Source organism: Paramisgurnus dabryanus, chromosome 12, assembly GCF_030506205.2.
Source record: "Paramisgurnus dabryanus chromosome 12, PD_genome_1.1, whole genome shotgun sequence".
Classification (NCBI taxonomy): domain Eukaryota; kingdom Metazoa; phylum Chordata; class Actinopteri; order Cypriniformes; family Cobitidae; genus Paramisgurnus; species Paramisgurnus dabryanus.
Genome location: NC_133348.1, coordinates 32,219,358 through 32,237,792, shown reverse-complemented (window position 1 = coordinate 32,237,792; position 18,435 = coordinate 32,219,358). Strand labels below are relative to the sequence as shown.

The 18,435-nt window shown below is 39.9% G+C and overlaps 1 protein-coding gene across 1 annotated transcript in view; it reads right to left on the bottom strand.

The window, feature by feature from the left end:
• The window catches only part of LOC135750024 (exostosin-1), a 375,787-nt gene that overhangs the window by 281,259 nt on the left and 76,093 nt on the right, over window positions 1-18,435 (bottom strand). The window lies entirely within an intron of this gene.

Below are 18,435 nucleotides of genomic sequence, written 5' to 3'. Positions count from 1 at the left end.
TCTCTCCCCAGTAATATTGGTATGTTTTAAGTGTAATTTGTTAAAAACAGTTCATGAAATTGTTAAAGCAATACAATCTGTATGTGTTATGTTTAAACTTTGATGGATTGTATGTTTTATATGAGTTATATGGGACTTTGTGTGACGCACGTGTTGCTAACAAGCTGGTGTTGTGTACCCCTAGTGGTGAGCGGGAGAGACTACGTGCATCGTGTTAATTTAATGAAGTGCCCATATTTTGCAGGTATGCAGTTCATAAAATATAAAAAAGGGATCTTTTTCATATAAAATGGATTTAAAATGATAACTATTTACAGATTGATGCATTACTTTTACTCATTTAAAATGTATAAAACCCAGTAAATGCATTACTTGCCTAAATGATTACAATGATTAATTGAAAACAATATTTGGTTTATAGTGTATACATTGTGTGTTGTTTAGAAACCTTGATTGTAATTACGTGATTGCAATGTGTTGATACAATAATTCATAAACTTTTTCATTTTCATGTATAAAGATATAGTGCATATTATTACAAAAGAACACACAACTGATTCTTTATGGAAAAAAATCTTTATTGAAGGGTTGTAACATGACTTGTTTATACACCGTTGTTGTTATATCATTTGGTGTTATATTGATTATCATATGTTTTTAATTTATTTCCCCATAATGTCATAATTATAGTGATGTAAAAAACATATACCTTTTGCCTGAGAGCACTGTGTGATGCTGCTGAGGTCAGACCTGTTCATGCTCTCTTGCATCTCTCCCCAGTAATATTGTGGTGAGCGGGAGAGACTACGTGCATCGTGTTAATTTAATGAAGTGCCCATATTTTGCAGAAAATAAAAAGAAGAGATCCCATTCTGTTGTCCTTGGCTTGTGTTCTCGAGAGGAAAAAGCGAGTCTGCTACATAAAACTGGTGCCGTGACCCGGATCCCAGCCGATCAGCCGCAGCCGATCACCGGGTATCAACTGTAAAGAATCAAGCCAAGACAAAGGGACCAACTACAGACTGCCAAAGCTGGTTAATGAACTCTGGTGCTTATATTCAGGTCTTATCTATATTGTGACATTCAGTTCTTATTGATTTTGTATTGACCTATATTAATTCAAATAATTTCATTACTGCTCTACAAAGACAAATAATATGGAAGGCCGTGAATGCAATATGTTCACACCAGTCATGGGTAGGGGTAGAGGTGTACTTAGCCCAGATGGTGCTGTAAGATGTAAGGTGAGAGATCAAGTGCGTGGCGCTAGCCTAAGCCCTTCAAGAGTAGAGGGGGGAGCTGCCTTTGGTGTTTTGTCCTCCACACCTGCCCCTAATAAAGATAGTTCATACTCACATCTAGCAGAGCTCATAGAGGAGCTGGGCAGCCAAATTGGTGACTCCATTCTCGGTCGACTCCTAGCAGATAAAACCCCTTCCGCCTCCTGTAACCAAACTCTCCCTGAATCAATTAAAACAGATTTGCACAACACAACCCTTGATATATCCAAAATGAACCTGATTCTTCGATCTGATGCCAGAGAACCCCCTATGTTCCGCGGAGATGGAACAGATAAATACACTATACATGAGTGGATAGAGTTAATGGAGGTGTACTTACAGAAACGGGACTACCCAAACACAGAGCGTGTAAATGAGATCTTAAACCATCTTCTGGGCAGGGCAAAAAGCATAGTAAGAGTAGGGTTGAAGAGCAGCTCCTGTCCTGATGTAGTTGTTTCCCCTGAGACTGTCTACAAAATGCTCAGACGTTATTTCAGTGAAAGCCCAGAGTCTTGTCTCCCACTGGCAGACTTTTATGCTACATGCCCGTATGCCAATGAAAGTCCAGTCGACTATTGGGTCCGACTCAATAACGCAGCTGAGGCTGCTGACAGCTACCTGCAAAAGCAAGGAAATGGGATGAAAAACATCTCAAATGAGGTTGCTATGATGTTTGTTAGGAACTGTCCTGATGCTGAGCTATGTAGAGTGTTCAGGTACAAACCAATCATGAAATGGACATCTGCAGAGGTTCAAGAAGCCATAGACGAATATCAAAGGGAACTATGTACGAGAAAAGCTGGTAATTTCACTCACACCCTCCAGGTAGCAACTACTGCCGTCAGTAACGTAGGCAAGCAAGGGGAAAACACAGCGATGAATGCTGCAGCATGCGTCCCAAACACCCAGAACATAAAACCTGAAGCGACAATAACAACCAGTAATGACACAAGTGCTCTAGAACGTGTGCTTAATATGCTAGAGAGGGTTCTTGAACGTACCGGACCACAAACGACCCACCCAGGCGGACCTCATCCGCCATCCTGGACTCGTCCACTCCGATGTAGAGTCTGTGGTGAAAAAAATCATTCCACACGATCTCACTGCATGTCTGAAAAAAGATGCCTGAATTGCTTTGAAGTCGGTCACCAGCGCAGAGTATGTCCCAGAACAGCCCCCGAGCTCGAGAAACCCTCCCCAAGTCAGGGAAACTGAAGCACCCACACAGAGGAGGGGACAGTGTGGGTGAGGAAATTGAAACCCTCCAAGATGAAGATGCTTTAAACACATACAAGTCAAATGTTAAGCTAATGTCAGGTAATATGGTGTTGTTTCAGAATGTAACAAAGTTAGAGCAAGCAGACAGCCTCTTCTACACAGACGTTCTAGTCAATGACAAAGTTACCCTGCAGGCCTTACTGGACAGTGGTTCGATGGCTTGTACCATCAATGAGGAAGTAGAACATGTTTTACAGAGCGCTGGCGTTACCTTGGATCTATGTGGGATGCAGCCCAATGTTATGCTGGTTGGATGTGGAGGAGTTCAAGTTGCCCCAAAATGTGCATATCAGCTGAAATTGAAAGTGTACGACTATGAAGTCAGCGTGCCCACGTTAGTTGTACCAGGGCAGCGAGACCAACTAATATTGGGCACCAATGTCATCAAATACGTCTTAAGCCGTCTTAAGCAAAATCCAGACTACTGGCGCATTGTAAATAGGCCTGAATCAACCAGAGAGCCTGTATTTGAACAGTTCCTCAATATGTTGTCCGGTATCAATAGATGGAAAGGAGATGAGATGCCTGATACCATAGGGACCGCTAAACTGGCACAGGCCATCACACTGCTGCCCAGACAGGAACATCTAGTGTGGGCCAGACTGCCTCCCAAGACCCCAGTTTCAGCGGGAAGTGCAGTACTGATTGAACCATCCAGATCGGCGACTCACAAGAAGGATATCATTGTCGGTCGCGTAGTGGCTTCAATGACTGCTGATCGATGGGTACCAGTTAGGATGTTAAACCCATACGAGAAGCCCATAACTCTGAAAAGGAACTCAAAGGTAGCTGATGTGTGTCCTTGTGTGGCCCTAGAGGATCTGGAAATAGAAGCAGAGCAGCCTCTTGAGACTATAAAGATTCAAAGCCAAACCGTACAAGATGGACCCATCGACACTGAATTCCAAAGTGCCTTGAGGAAAATGGAGCTCGGCGATCTGGACATCAATTCTTGTGAAGTCTCTTCATTTTGGAAGGGCCAGTTACTTAAACTAATTCAGAAGTATGAAGGTGTGTTTTCAAAGCATAAGCTAGACTGCGGAAAGGCGAATGATTTTGTGCACCGCATCCACTTATCTGACAGCCGACCCTTTCGATTGCCTTACCGACGTGTTCCGCCAGGACAGTATCAGAAATTGCGGCAAGTTCTGTCAGACATGGAAGAAAGGGACATCATTTGCAAATCTAGCAGTGAGTGGGCATCTCCTTTAGTACTTGTGTGGAAGAAGAGTGGAGACCTGCGAGTTTGTGTTGATTACAGGTGGCTCAATGCACGTACTGTTAAAGATGCCCACCCTCTTCCTCACCAAGCCGATTGTCTTGCTGCCCTGGGAGGAAACGCAATATTCAGTGCAATGGATCTTACATCTGGATTTTATAATATCCCCATGTGTGAAGAGGATAAGAAACTCACAGCATTTACTACCCCAATGGGGTTATATGAATTCAACCGTCTTCCTCAGGGATTATGCAACATTCCAGCGAGTTTTATGCGGCTTATGATGAACATATTTGGTGACCAAAATTTCCATACCCTACTGTGCTATTTGGATGACCTTCTGGTTGTAGCTCCCAATGAAGAAGAGGCTTTAAAGAGGTTAGAGATGGTTCTTGACAGACTGAGCGTTCACGGGCTTAAACTAGCCCCCAAAAAGTGCCACCTGCTCAGAAGGAGTGTCAGATTTCTTGGCCACATTGTGGATGAACATGGAGTGGCGACTGACCCTGATAAAGTTGCGGCAATCAGCGCCATCACTGAGAAGGATCTAATGATGGATGATGGAGTCTCACCCTCTCCAAGAAAGATAAAATCCTTTTTGGGCATGGTAATGTATTACCAACGGTTTATCCCAAACTGCTCCAGCATCGCTAAGCCTCTTTTCACATTGACCGCGGCAACCAAGGGTACCAAGGGCTGTTCGAGAGGCAGTGCAGTCTTCAGGAAGCTTAGTCCAAAGGATTGGACCAAAGAATGTGTTGTGTCCTTCGAACGACTAAAGTCAGCACTTTTAACCTCCGTAGTATTGGCTCATCCTGATTTCAGCCAGCCGTTCATCCTATGTACAGACGCATCGCTTGATGGCTTGGGAGCTGTCCTATCACAAGTCTCTGAAGGAGAGACCAAGGCTCGGCCAGTTGCCTTCGCTAGCAAAGCCCTCACCCGTGCTCAATCCAACTACCCTGCCCATCGCCTAGAGTTTCTCGCCCTCAAGTGGGCTGTCTGTGACAAATTTAGCCACTGGTTAAAGGGGCATCCCTTCACAATTTGGACAGACAATAATCCTCTAACTTACATCCTGACAAAACCAAAATTAGATGCGTGTGAACAGAGATGGGTGGCTAAGCTAGCTCTGTACAATTTCAATATCCAGTACATACCCGGTACCAAAAATGTAGTTGCCGATGCTTTAAGCCGACGACCATTCATTCCCAGTCGTGTAAGCCAGAGGTTGGTAGCAGAGCCCTACAAACTTCTTCTCGAACAATCTGAACAGATCAAAGAGGGGATGGTTCAGGACGCCTTTAGGCTCAGTGCAAACAGCCAGTGTGTAAGCCATCCATCAGTGATATGTTCCTTGTCCCCCGAGCAGGTTACTGCCATACTTGAAGCCCATACTGAGTGGGATACGGGAACAAAGGAGAGAGTTGTGTCTTGGCTTGCTCAGGATGTCCAACAAGCAGTGTTGCCAGGAAAAAAACACTCTCTCAGTTTTCCCCCTTAGAGAGCTCCAAGAAAAGCAGGAAGTTGATCATATCCTGTCAAGGGTTCTTTTTTATGTTCTACGAGGCAGAAGACCATCAAAACGGGAAAGGTCAAAAGAGCCGCTCAAAGCTGTGAGAATGCTAAAGCAGTGGGAGAAATTGAGAATGCTGGATGGCATACTATACAGGGTCTGTAAAGATCCACTGACTAAGTCCACACAGTACAAGTTCATAGTCCCTGATTCATTGGTCAGTAAAGTCTTGTGCGGTATCCATGACGAAGCTGGTCATCAAGGCCAAGGCCGAACGTTGTCTCTTGCACGGCAGCGTTTCTCGTGGGTCACCATGGAAAGAGACATTCGTGACTATGTGAAATGTTGCAAACGTTGCGTGGTCAGTAAGACTCCCGAGCCGGAAGGAAGGGCTCCATTAGAATCTATCCGCACCACTCAACCGTTGGAAATGATTTGTATAGACTTCTGGTCGGCCGAAGATTCATCTGGCGAAAGCATTGATGTGTTGGTGGCGACTGACCACTTTACGAAAATTGCTTATGCTTTCCCATGTAAGAACCAATCCGCAGCCCAAGTCGCGCGTCAGTTATGGGACAGGATTTTCTGTGTCTACGGCTTTCCTCAGAGGATCCATTCTGACCAAGGGGCAAATTTTGAAAGTCAATTGATCCATGAGCTACTACAGATTGCTGGGGTGAAAAAGTCAAGGACCACGGCCTATCATCCTATGGGGAACGGCCAGGTTGAAAGGTTCAACCGTACCCTCGCGAATATGATAAGAGCCTTGCCTCCAAGAGCTAAACAGAACTGGCCACAAATGTTGCAAACCTTGACATTTGCTTACAATTGCACAGCCCATGAGTCAACTGGATTTGCCCCTTTCTATCTCATGTATGGGAGGATTCCTAGATTGCCAGTGGACATAATGTTCCAAAGTGTGAGTCAGGACAACAACATCACTGATTACGACCAGTATGTAAAAAAGATGAAAAATGATCTTCGGGAGGCAATGTTGCTTGCTCAGGCCAACACTGCTGCCAGTCAACAGCGGCAAGCAGCGCAATACAACAAGAGGATAAAAGGTCGAGATATTGAGGAGGGAGACCATGTGGGTGATTCTCACGAAACCATTGAAACACCACGGCACTAATGATTTTAGCTATGAAATGTGTAATATAGTAATATTAAAAAGCATCAGAATTAACACAATACTGTGTTCTAGCTTGCACAATGTGTGATTTTAACATAAGAATATACAATTTGTCAATTTTATCTAATTTTCTGCTTAAATTCTCATTACCGCAATGCGTCCGGCTATGTTTGAACATGCGTTATGTTGTAATTTAAACAAATTAACACAAAAATATTTAGAAAAAAAATAAATTGATGTTTTGCTAGACTACTTTAGATGACAGAAAAATAATTTAATGAATATTCATGTATAATAATAATGAAGAAAAATTAGGAAAATGTTGTGTCCGTGCCTGATGTTCTCATCCTCCGCAACACTTTTTGAGAACAGTTTAAGCACACATACATAATTTTAATAAAGTTTGATTTTGAGTGACCAAGCACATGGACCAGTTACTTCAAGATGGCTACCAGGTAAGATCATCTCTTTATATCTTTCCAGTTAAATTTGAAATATTCTCTTGTCAGAATGCTTACACAACATTTTGATTATCATTACCGAAACAGGTAGTTTTCTACATTTCGAAAATTGTTTGATTTACAATTTTTTATGAAAATGTTCTTTATTAAAGTCTAATTATATGCACTGAATAAAAAATGAGCAAAGCCTACGTGGCTTCTCTTTTTTTAGCAAAACATACTGGGGTACCTCATCCTCCGCAACACCATTCTCATATACCGCAACCATTTAATAGCAGTTGCGGTAAAGAGAACTTCTGTTTCGGAAATGAGAATTTAAGCATATTGTTTATTACATTTAAATATCTCTTATGAATTTAATATAAATTTTAAATGTAATAACTGTTGATAGTTTGCTTTATGATGCTTCATTGTAGACAGTCAGCAAGTGAGAAAAAAGCTTTAGCAAAGGCCATGTTGACAAAGTTCAGGGAGAAACTTAACAGCAACCCAGAATGGCTAGAGGAGTACAGAAGGAAGGAGAGAGAGAGGTTAGGTTTGGAGATGTTACTAGCAGGTGGAATTAGCAAAAAACACACTACAGTGTTAGGAAATGTACATGACAAACACACAACACAACGCAACAAGTCTATACTATATGATGATGTGTACATTAATTTTTTTCTCCCATGTTGTGAGACATGCTAATTTAATGTTATGCTTTCTTTCCACTTTCAGGTATCAAAAACAACCTAGCGATGGCACGCCACGCATCTAGGCGCTGCAACATCAGTTGGATAACAAGATCCATAAAGTTGGATCCCATGTGTGCCAGCATCTCAGCTACCTGCGACCGCACAACGCGCACTGTCTGCAGCGTCAGATTGCTGCCTGGGGGCAAGGGACAAAGGGAGACTACCTCCTTTCTGCGCAGTGCGTGAGTCACAGACACCAGAGAGGATGGCCAAAAAGCGCCCGGCGCTGTGACAGAAAGCGGGTTGCTGCGCAATTCATTAGGACTGTGCGTTAACCCTTTCCGCCTCTGCTGTCTTCGCAACATGTGGGTCGTGTTCGAGAGTGGGGGGGGGCGTGTTGTAGACGCTTATGTGAGGACGGGCCCTGGGGCGAGCAACACAAAACCAACTGAGGAGAAAAATGCTCTGTTTTTGAGCGGCTTCGTTCCGGACGGCAGTCCCCCAGGACCCAGTTTCTTGCATCATATACTGGAGGATTTGTGCCAGGGACTCTTGTGATGTACCACCGGTTCTGGTCCATGAGACACAGGGTGGTGAGGTATGAAGTGCCTCATAGCCTTAGAGCTCTTCACCGCTTCCGAGAAATGCTCCGTGATTGTGCCCACCGTGTCACCAAACAGGCCGGATGGAGAAACAGGCGTGACTGTGCATGGCCACCATGAGTGGTCTTCGTGGCCCTTAGCGTGAAATCCGTAACTATTCTCAGATCCCTGAAGGTATTTAGATCCGTGCTGCCCTCATCCAGAGCCTTAAGCACCTGCGCCTAAAAGATCTGTAGGACCGCCATAGTGTGCAATGCAGACAGAGCCTCTCTCGGCGCGGGTATGCTTTTTCGGACAGGTGTGCTGTCATGAGGCTTCACTACCCTCAAAGCTGCGCCACACCATCCAAGGAAGTGGACAAGGGGCAGAGGTGAGCAGCCACAGCGTCCTTGATGGGGGGAATACACAGGTAGCCTAACTAAGAAAAAAAATGGGGGGAGGGGTAGCCCACACTTTGGTGACTTTCCTCCGAGCATCAGCGGGGCGGCCTGAGTGAAGAAAACAAAAGTCAAGCTTGCTCCTCTGGGGTTCTTGTGGGGTGCTCCACTCAATCTCCAAGTCCTGCACGGCTTTAAAGAGAATGCGCACCAGTTCCTTGTAGAAGGATGGCTGTGTGTCTGATGCACCACGTGGAGCCTGGTCCCAGTCTCCATCCAACGCTGTCAGAGACATCTCATCTTCCTCCGCCGGAAACCCAAAGGAAACAGACCTGGCAGCTCCCGGTTCAGGACACAGGCTCTCGGCGACAAACTGAACCGGTTGAGCGAGGGGAGGACGACCACCAGCGGCTCTTTGCCGGCAGTGGGACACTGCAGTAAGAAACCTCCAAGGGCGATGTTGAGCCGGGTCCTGAGCACCTTCATCGGGAGATCCTCACAATAAGGGACACCCTGAGCCAACAATTGCCGCCTTTGGGTGGAGCACACAGAGCTCGTGTGAATTGGGTGGGTCGATCAGACCTCCGCACCACAAGCAGATTTGCGACATCCCGGAACACAGAGAGGGCTGCTTACATTTCAACCTGAATTCAATTTTGCTGCCTATGAAGTCTGTCCTAAAGCATTTCTCGGATCTGCCATTATGCAGCCAAAGTCATTGTCTCATAAGGCAGCGAGGGAACAAGTCAGCTGTCTAAACTTTCGGATACAGCCTCTCTCTCTCTCTCTCTCTCTCTCTCTCTCATCGAAACAGATACAGAATGGTAAAAGGTCAGAAGACCAAATCATATCCAGCAAGGAAATATTTTTCATCTTATTTACACAAATGTTTTGTGATATCTAGCTGACATTAGCTGGCCATTTCTCAATCCAATGGCTGCAGCCTTCAGAGCTCGCATTTGTAGGCAGAATATGTCATCAAGACCATCTTATTTCAGTATGTTAAATGCATAAATGGGGACTTAAATATGACACAAAGGAATATTAATATAAGCCTTCCTGTTCTCATGTTTTTTCTTTAATATTTTTTTCAAAGACTACACAATAAAACAGTTTTGAACTTGAACACATGATGCTGTAAATATTATCAGACTTTCTACTTTAAAATTTGTTTTTAACACAATCTCAGGCTAGTATACGTATTCTCATTACCGAAATAATTAACCTCATTTCCGAAACCTATGTATCATTACCGCAACAGATGCTTATTAAATGTTAATTTAATTAATAGAAGCATAATACTTTGATTTTAAATGCATGTGCAGAATCTCCAAATTATGTTCTTTCAGGTTTGTCATGTCATTTTGAAAATGTGTCAGGTTTCTTCGAAATATATAAAAAAAATAGTTGTAAATTGTGGAAGGTGTTGCGGTATATGAGCTAAATAAAACAAAATAAAAAAACCGTTAAATTTAAAATAAATATTATTTCAGAATTTCAATTTACTGTGCATGACTATTAATAATCAATTTTTAAAAATGTGAAAATATATTAGCTTTTCTAACAGTGTTGATGTTTTCTGACTGTTGCGGTAATGAGATTTTTTAGGACTTATTTTTGAAATTATGTTACAAAAAGTGTTAAATGATAAGTAAAAGTTTTTAAATTAATGTTCCCATATACTTCAGACTTTGTTTCTAATGTCTGGTGGAAAAAAAAGTAAATTTAAGCAATTTTTACATTTTCATGCTTGACATTTTTACAACCAAGTTTTCGTGAGAATCACCCATGTGCTGATCGCCAACAAAGGTGAACGCGGACGTCGAAAGCTGGCTGATAAGTGGGAGTCGACCCCATATGTGGTGTTGTCAGTGGATACCAGGTGCCATACTTACCGCATAAGGAATATTCGGACTGGACAGGAGAAAGTGGTCCACAGGAATTTGCTATTACAGGCCAGCTTCCTGCCCATTGAGGAGAACGATGAATGTTCAGAGCCAGTTTTTGATAATGCAGAACTTGATTATGGGGACTGTGAAGGTTCCACAAGTGACATTTCCTCAATAGATTCAGAGGGTTCTGACCATGTTGATGAAGTTAATGATGCAGCCCTCATATCAACCTGCCCACTGAGCCCATCGAATAGAGAGGATGTCGAAGACTCCAATGTTGAAACAGGATTTAGGCAAGTCGTGGCTGAATCAGAAGGTAACTGTGGCACAGAGGACATTGATCAGACATCTGAGCCATAAAATAATGATTTGAGCGCTATAGTGAGTGGAAACAATGAAAATGACCCGACAGAATCAGAAAGGGGTCGCAAGGATGTTGATCAACCTACCTTCGAAATAACTCACCAAGTTAAAACAAGGGTTGGCAGAATAGTGAAGCCAGTAAACAGACTGATCCAGAACATGACCCAAAACGTTGTTCTGCGCAGCCCATTCTTTAGCCTTTCGAGACCATGAATATCTTATTTCAGAACAATTAACCCTCCTTAATTAGCTCCTATATGACTCAATGGGGATACTGAAGAAAGGGAAAATCTAGTAGATTTTGTTTAAATTGAGGCAGTGTGTACGGCACTTCCTTTAGCGAGTAGACATTAGAGGGCCTGGCCAGCTTTCCTTTGTCACTTCCCAGTCAAGTGGGTAACATATATGTTGCTGATCAAATGTTTTGAAAAGACCTTTCTCCCTATTATTGAGTTACATGTGCTGGATGAATTTTGTGAAGTTCAGGGGGGAGAATGTAACTGGCTACAAAACAGTTCTCTAATTTCTTTATAATTCTTTTATTTTTCTATTTCATCATTCACATTTTTGTTGTGAACTTCTCAAAACTTCCCATATGCAGTTCCTTTATATTATAATTTATTTCTCTTTGTATTTTGTATGCATTTATGTTCATACTTGAAAAAACTGTATGGGAACTACAATAGATCGGAAGTATTTGTTGTCATTGGGGCACTTATTGGTGACGCACACGGTGGCGCTGTTGAGCGAGAGAGCCGTTTTGCCTCAGAGCACTGTGTGATGCTGCTGAGGTCAGACCTGTTCATGCTCTCTTGCATCTCTCCCCAGTAATATTGGTATGTTTTAAGTGTAATTTGTTAAAAACAGTTCATGAAATTGTTAAAGCAATACAATCTGTATGTGTTATGTTTAAACTTTGATGGATTGTATGTTTTATATGAGTTATATGGGACTTTGTGTGACGCACGTGTTGCTAACAAGCTGGTGTTGTGTACCCCTAGTGGTGAGCGGGAGAGACTACGTGCATCGTGTTAATTTAATGAAGTGCCCATATTTTGCAGGTATGCAGTTCATAAAATATAAAAAAGGGATCTTTTTCATATAAAATGGATTTAAAATGATAACTATTTACAGATTGATGCATTACTTTTACTCATTTAAAATGTATAAAACCCAGTAAATGATTACAATGATTAATTGAAAACAATATTTGGTTTATAGTGTATACATTGTGTGTTGTTTAGAAACATTGATTGTAATTACGTGATTGCAATGTGTTGATACAATAATTCATAAACTTTTTCATTTTCATGTATAAAGATATAGTGCATATTATTACAAAAGAACACACAACTGATTCTTTATGGAAAAAAATCTTTATTGAAGGGTTGTAACATGACTTGTTTTTACACCGTTGTTGTTATATCATTTGGTGTTATATTGATTATCATATGTTTTTAATTTATTTCCCCATAATGTCATAATTATAGTGATGTAAAAAACATATACCTTTTGCCTGAGAGCACTGTGTGATGCTGCTGAGGTCAGACCTGTTCATGCTCTCTTGCATCTCTCCCCAGTAATATTGTGGTGAGCGGGAGAGACTACGTGCATCGTGTTAATTTAATGAAGTGCCCATATTTTGCAGAAAATAAAAAGAAGAGATCCCATTCTGTTGTCCTTGGCTTGTGTTCTCGAGAGGAAAAAGCGAGTCTGCTACATATCAATCTATATTGATGTATTGTTACCCTCCCATAGTTTCATTTAGCTTCAAAAAAAACTTAGAAGTGGTTTGTATTACTGAAAAATCTGAAAAGTGAAAATAAAATTGACTTCCAAAAATCAAGACACTGTGGATATTTTAGATGTTTTTTCCTGAGCTTGACAACGCTAAGTTCAAAATCCACCTTTGTTCTGCCGAAAAAGAAAGAAATAAAGGCAAGTAAACAATGACAGAATTTCATTTCTGGGTGAGCTATACCTTTAAGACAACCCTGTCAGTGTCGCCTCATGCTGTCACATGGCTGAGAGAAAATGAGATAGATTCCCTTGTGTCCGACATGTTTTATAAGGTTATAAAAATGACAGACACCCGGTGGGGATCGTGCTGAGGCCACAAACATCATGTCGCACACACCCAAAATTCGAGAGGAGTCTACTGTAGACATAAATAAACAAACATATTCTCTGTCACCATTTACAATTTCTCTAGCTAACGCTTTATACTTTATTCATCTGTCTGATCTGTTACATTTAGAATGCTTGAAGTCAAAAGCATGAATAAATCTGTTTAGTATATAGACTGTGGCCTAATGCTCGCTTATGAAGGATGGTTAAGGCTCAAGGCTGATAACTGAACTTGCAGGAATGCATTATCACTTTATTTTGATGGTCCCCTTTCACATTCTGTTAACTAAGGAGCATTGCACCAAAATGTCAACTAACTCTCATTAGATTACAATTAGACTGAACATTTAGTTATTTATAGTCAACATATTGTCTAAAGGGGACCATTAAAATAAAGTGTAACCAAAGCATCTACTCAATATGTGTTTGTTTATATGGGTTTATAAAAAAAACATAGATGGTACATTTTACATGTCAAACACCACACAAAGCAGATGAATGAATGTTTATCTGTTTTTCCACCACCAGGACAAACGGTTCCAAGAACGATAAGTAACGGCAAAGATATTAAATATTAACAAGATGTGTCACTGGAATTGATATGAATTGGGGAGATCGCAACAGTCAGTATGGCCTCTGCAGTCCCATCTTCCAGTAAAAAAGCCAATCATTAACAGTTTAAGAATGACATCCTCTGTATGTATGCACACTATGTATCTGACAACCGTGTAAAAAAAATTCTGTAGAAATGACAGTATTACTGACAGCTGTTTGCCAGTAACTTACTGTACATACATACATACATTTAGGGCTGCACGATTCGGAGAAAAAATCGATTTTTCTGATCAAAATTGCGATTCGCGATTTGAAGTGCGATTCATTAGTATATAATAAAAGAGCTACATCCAGGTTTGTTGTGGTGGTTTTAATAGCACCAAAGAAAGATGCTGTGCTACTGTTTATTTGAAACCTCTTAAACATTGTACCAAGTTGTCTGCAGGACTTTGCTCTTCTGCAGACAAACTTTTTTTTTTAATCTAAGAACATTAAAATACAATTTAACAAAAATGTATTGAAAGTTTTATTTAAAATAACATATAGGCCAATGTATTTTGGCTGTCACTGCAACAATGCTTCTGACAAGCAAATGTTTAGTTTTTTCTTTTAATCATAAGACTATACTCAACTTGTTTTACTTTTAAGGCATCTGTAATAAATGTAAATATATTAGTTATTAGAATCTATGATTTAACATAAGCAAAAAATACAAATAAAACACTGCACAATCCTCACTGTACGATTTTAAATGTGGAGCTGCAGAAGCTTGTTCAGTTAAGAGTAAAAAGTGATTTTAATTTTTGGTGTGTAATAAACATTTCTGACATAGAAAGCACCAGGTTACTGTCTGTCACTTTAAGACACAAGGCAGCTTTAAAACTGCTCCGCTTCAATATACTGATAAACATCCAGCTGTTTATGTTCAATTTGACAAGAAAGAAAACTTAAGTTTAGTGATCACGCGTGTGCTGACTGCTCTCTGTGTGCGCGCTTCATGAACCCTCGTGCCTGTAAATATTCAAAGCGATGCAGATGTGCGCGTGCAAGAAAGTATAATGTACCTCCAGAGGTGTAAAGTACTTGAGTAAATGTACTTCGTTACTGTACTTAAGTATTTTTTGGGCTACTTTGTACTTGTACTGAGTATCAAAAATATAAGCAACTTTTACTCTCTACTCAATTACATTTTTGATTGGGTATTTGTACTCTTTACTCCACTACATTTGAAATGACACTTAACGTTACTCGCTACATTGTTTATTCGTCAAATAAAAACAAGACGAAAGTGTCAGAGGGTGATGATGGATAGAATCTGTGGTCGCGAGGTTACACGCACACACACACAATTTCATTTGGCGCTGCGCAGAGCAATCGTATGAAATCAAAGTACTGCGAGAGCGAATCAAATGCATATGGAGAAGTCTGGTCTCGCGGTACTTTGATGTCAAACGCTGAATGACTTGCGTTGAGCTACCATAGCGGGACATCTGCGTGCTGCGTATGTCATAAACTGTAGAGAAAAGTTCGCGTCTGGTCTGAGAGACGAGATAAAGAGCAAACATATGGATGCATATCACATTTGCTTCAGTCAAGGGACCCTTTGTTAAACATGTGATGCTACAATCAAAACAAAAGTGATGCGCGATTGCAGGAGGGTCATCCCGCAACTCAAAGGCAAGCACAAATGTTTATATACTCTGATGCTACTTTATCAGCTAACCTGAGCTGGTACATAACTTGATATAACTTACTATATAAGCCAAAATAAACAGCGAGGTCCTGTACTGATTGCCCGAGTAACTTAAGTACATTATAAGATTGATAATAAGTGTACAATTTCACTGTCCTCACATTTAATCAAGTATGCTGTAATGTATTTACTGTAAGAGGGATGCATGACGGAAGAAATGTAGTGCACTTGTGAGATAGTGGTGTTACGTCTACTACATGTGTTTACAATTAATCTTTCAAATGAACAACTTCACGTTTTTAATATGCATTATCATATTTGTGTTAGTGTAATTTTAGTTTACTGGAATTTTTTAAATATTAAAATTATATCTTTTTTAGGATAGGCCTATATAAGAATATTTGGTAACACTTTACAATAAGGTTCATTAGTTAACAGTAGTTAATGTATTAACCAACTTGAACAAACCATGAGCAATACATTTGTTACATTATTTCTTCATCTTTGTTAATGTTAGTTAATAAAAATTTAAGCTTTAATTGTTTGTTCATGTTAGTTCAGAGTGCATTAACTAATGTTAACAAGATTTTAATAAAGTATTAGTAATTGTTGAAATTAACATTAACAAAGATGAATAAATGCTGTATAAGTGCAGTTCATTATTAGTTCATGTTAACTAATGTAGCTAACTAATGTTAACTAATGAACCTTATTGTAAAGTGTTACCATATATTTATATCACAAAGTTAGGCTATATATTTTTCAGCATGGCACATTCAAGTACACAATGACACTAGACTAAAATTAAATGGGTTTAAATTAAATTTAATGTAGATTTCTAGACTAAAATCTCATGGTATTTAGTTGAATAAAATTAGACTAAAACTAAATCAATTCAGATGATAAAAATATGACTAACACTTAATTAAATTTTAGTCAAAAGACTGTGACTATGTTTAATCTGTGTTTGTTCTGCCAGGTCAAAATTTTGAGGTGTTTGATTTCTTTTCTATATTAGGAAATAAAACCTCATAAATAAACTTTCTTAGTTTTCACTGCCCAGACCTACAATGTCTCTTTGTGTTGAATACTAGTGCATCTTCGAGCCAACATTCAGTACGAGTAAAAATACTTGAGTACTTTTAAATTGGGTTACTTTAATACTTTTACTCAAGTCGTATTTAAATTGGTGACTTGTAACTTGTAGTGGAGTAATTTTTACAGTAAGGAATTTGTACTTTTACTCAAGTATGGCTTTCAGCTACTCTTTACACCTCTGTGTACCTCTTTCGTCTGCTGTGTTCCGGGCTTTAAAGAGTAACTAAACCCTAAACCAACTTTTTTTAGTTAATGATCTGTAAGAATGATGCTTTATTAGTGCTGTTCATTGATTTTAGTAACTTTTTTGACATTTGGATATAAAGTGTTTCAATACTACAATATATGGTGTAAAAACGTCTGAGTGCTGCCCTCTTTAGGTTGAACGGTGGCTACTGCAGTTGAATTTTCCTATTGGATGTTGGGTCCAAAAAATGACTCGTGACGTAAGCAGGTTCAAGATCACCACGCCCTTGTTACGATCTCACCACACACTTGGTACGAGCTTAGTTCGTCCCCTAAATCTCCGTTGGGATCTTCCCACTTTTCTTGCATTTTTCAAATATTGCCAGTGGGCGGAGTCAGGCTCTGACCAGGGGTTTAGTTACTCTTTAATGAAACCTGCTTATAGTCTGATGAGGCGCTTGTCATTGTTTGCGATGCATGACGAGAAACGGACGTAAACCTTTCTTTAAGTCCAACATTACACAAAAGGGAAATGTTTTCGCGCATTTATGTCCTTTCATTTGCCGGTTAATGAGTTATAATGGGTTTTTAAAATGACTGAATCCAATATCTGCCAACTTCATGACATTCCGCGTTGTGCAGTTAATTCCATTTGTATGCATTTCGCGATGCTGTCCGTGTTTTCCGCATCGCGGAAATCATATGGCCGTACACTTTGTTGAGGAGTTGAACTGCTGCTCGCTCATGTTTTCCTAATGGTGTTATCTGACGTGTAGTCAGCATCTCAATGCACTCTATTGGTTTAAACTGCATCAAACGTAAAATGCGCGTGAAGCAAACTGTCAAAAACTGCGTACTAGATGATTGTTATATTTGATAGTTTTGAATCGAAATAATCGCAGCTCTTGCGATTCGAAAATCGCATCCATTCACATCGCGATTTCGGTTGAAAAACGATTAATCGTGCAGCCCTAATACATATATATATATATATGAAGTGGTTCGTTGCAAAACAAGATAACTCCGTTTTTTTTTTTCAGAAATCTTGTTTTTTGGTTGTGCATTCCATTTAATATCAATTCAACTGCAGTTGGTTTGTTTTGATTTAAGTAGCACCATAAAACAAAATAATAACATGATAACATAATAATATGTGCATACTTGTGGGCCGGGTATACTTCTTTTCCGCATACGGCTCGGGCGCAAACACATCAGCCCAGCTTTCAAAGTGGCTACTCGCGGATGGTTCAACACATACACAATACAAATGATTTCTTATTCAAATTATTACTCTACCGGGTCGTACTTATTTGGCGACATTTACAGTACATTAAAAATGTGGGTGAAGAGAAGGAGCCGATCCACCATTGCCAATTAGAAGGTTTAGAATCTCGGATCATGTTCTCACCACAAAGGAACCGCTCCAGGGTTCATTTGAAAGCGTCCACTTGTTTGGTCTGCTTCTGGTGCGCACCTGAGTTCGATTGCTGAATTCTCACCTGCCCAAACAAACCGCACCAAGTGAGCGATCGAACTCTGGTACGATTCAACCAAACTAAACAAGGCAGGTGAGAGAGTACCCTTACACATGTGCTTGTAAAATTGTGAATCAGAGAATAGCTGGCCTTTAAATGAAGATTAAACATTAACAAGACTTTATCTTAGAATAAAACTATAAAATACCAGCCTCATGCAAAGCATTCTGGGAAACAAAATCTGATAGAAAAATCGGAAACAGAAATACTCATCAACCTTTATCTGATTTTTCAATCAGATTTTGTTTAATAATAATAATAAATACATTAGAATAATAAATAAAAATTTTGTTTTATTATTATAGATGTTTCTGTGTGTATTTATATATACAGACAGAAGCATAATAAAAAGTATAATAATACAAAAATGTATAGCTATATATTAAGTATGAAATAAATGTTATATAAATATAAAAAATCTATGTACAGATGTAAATATTTCTT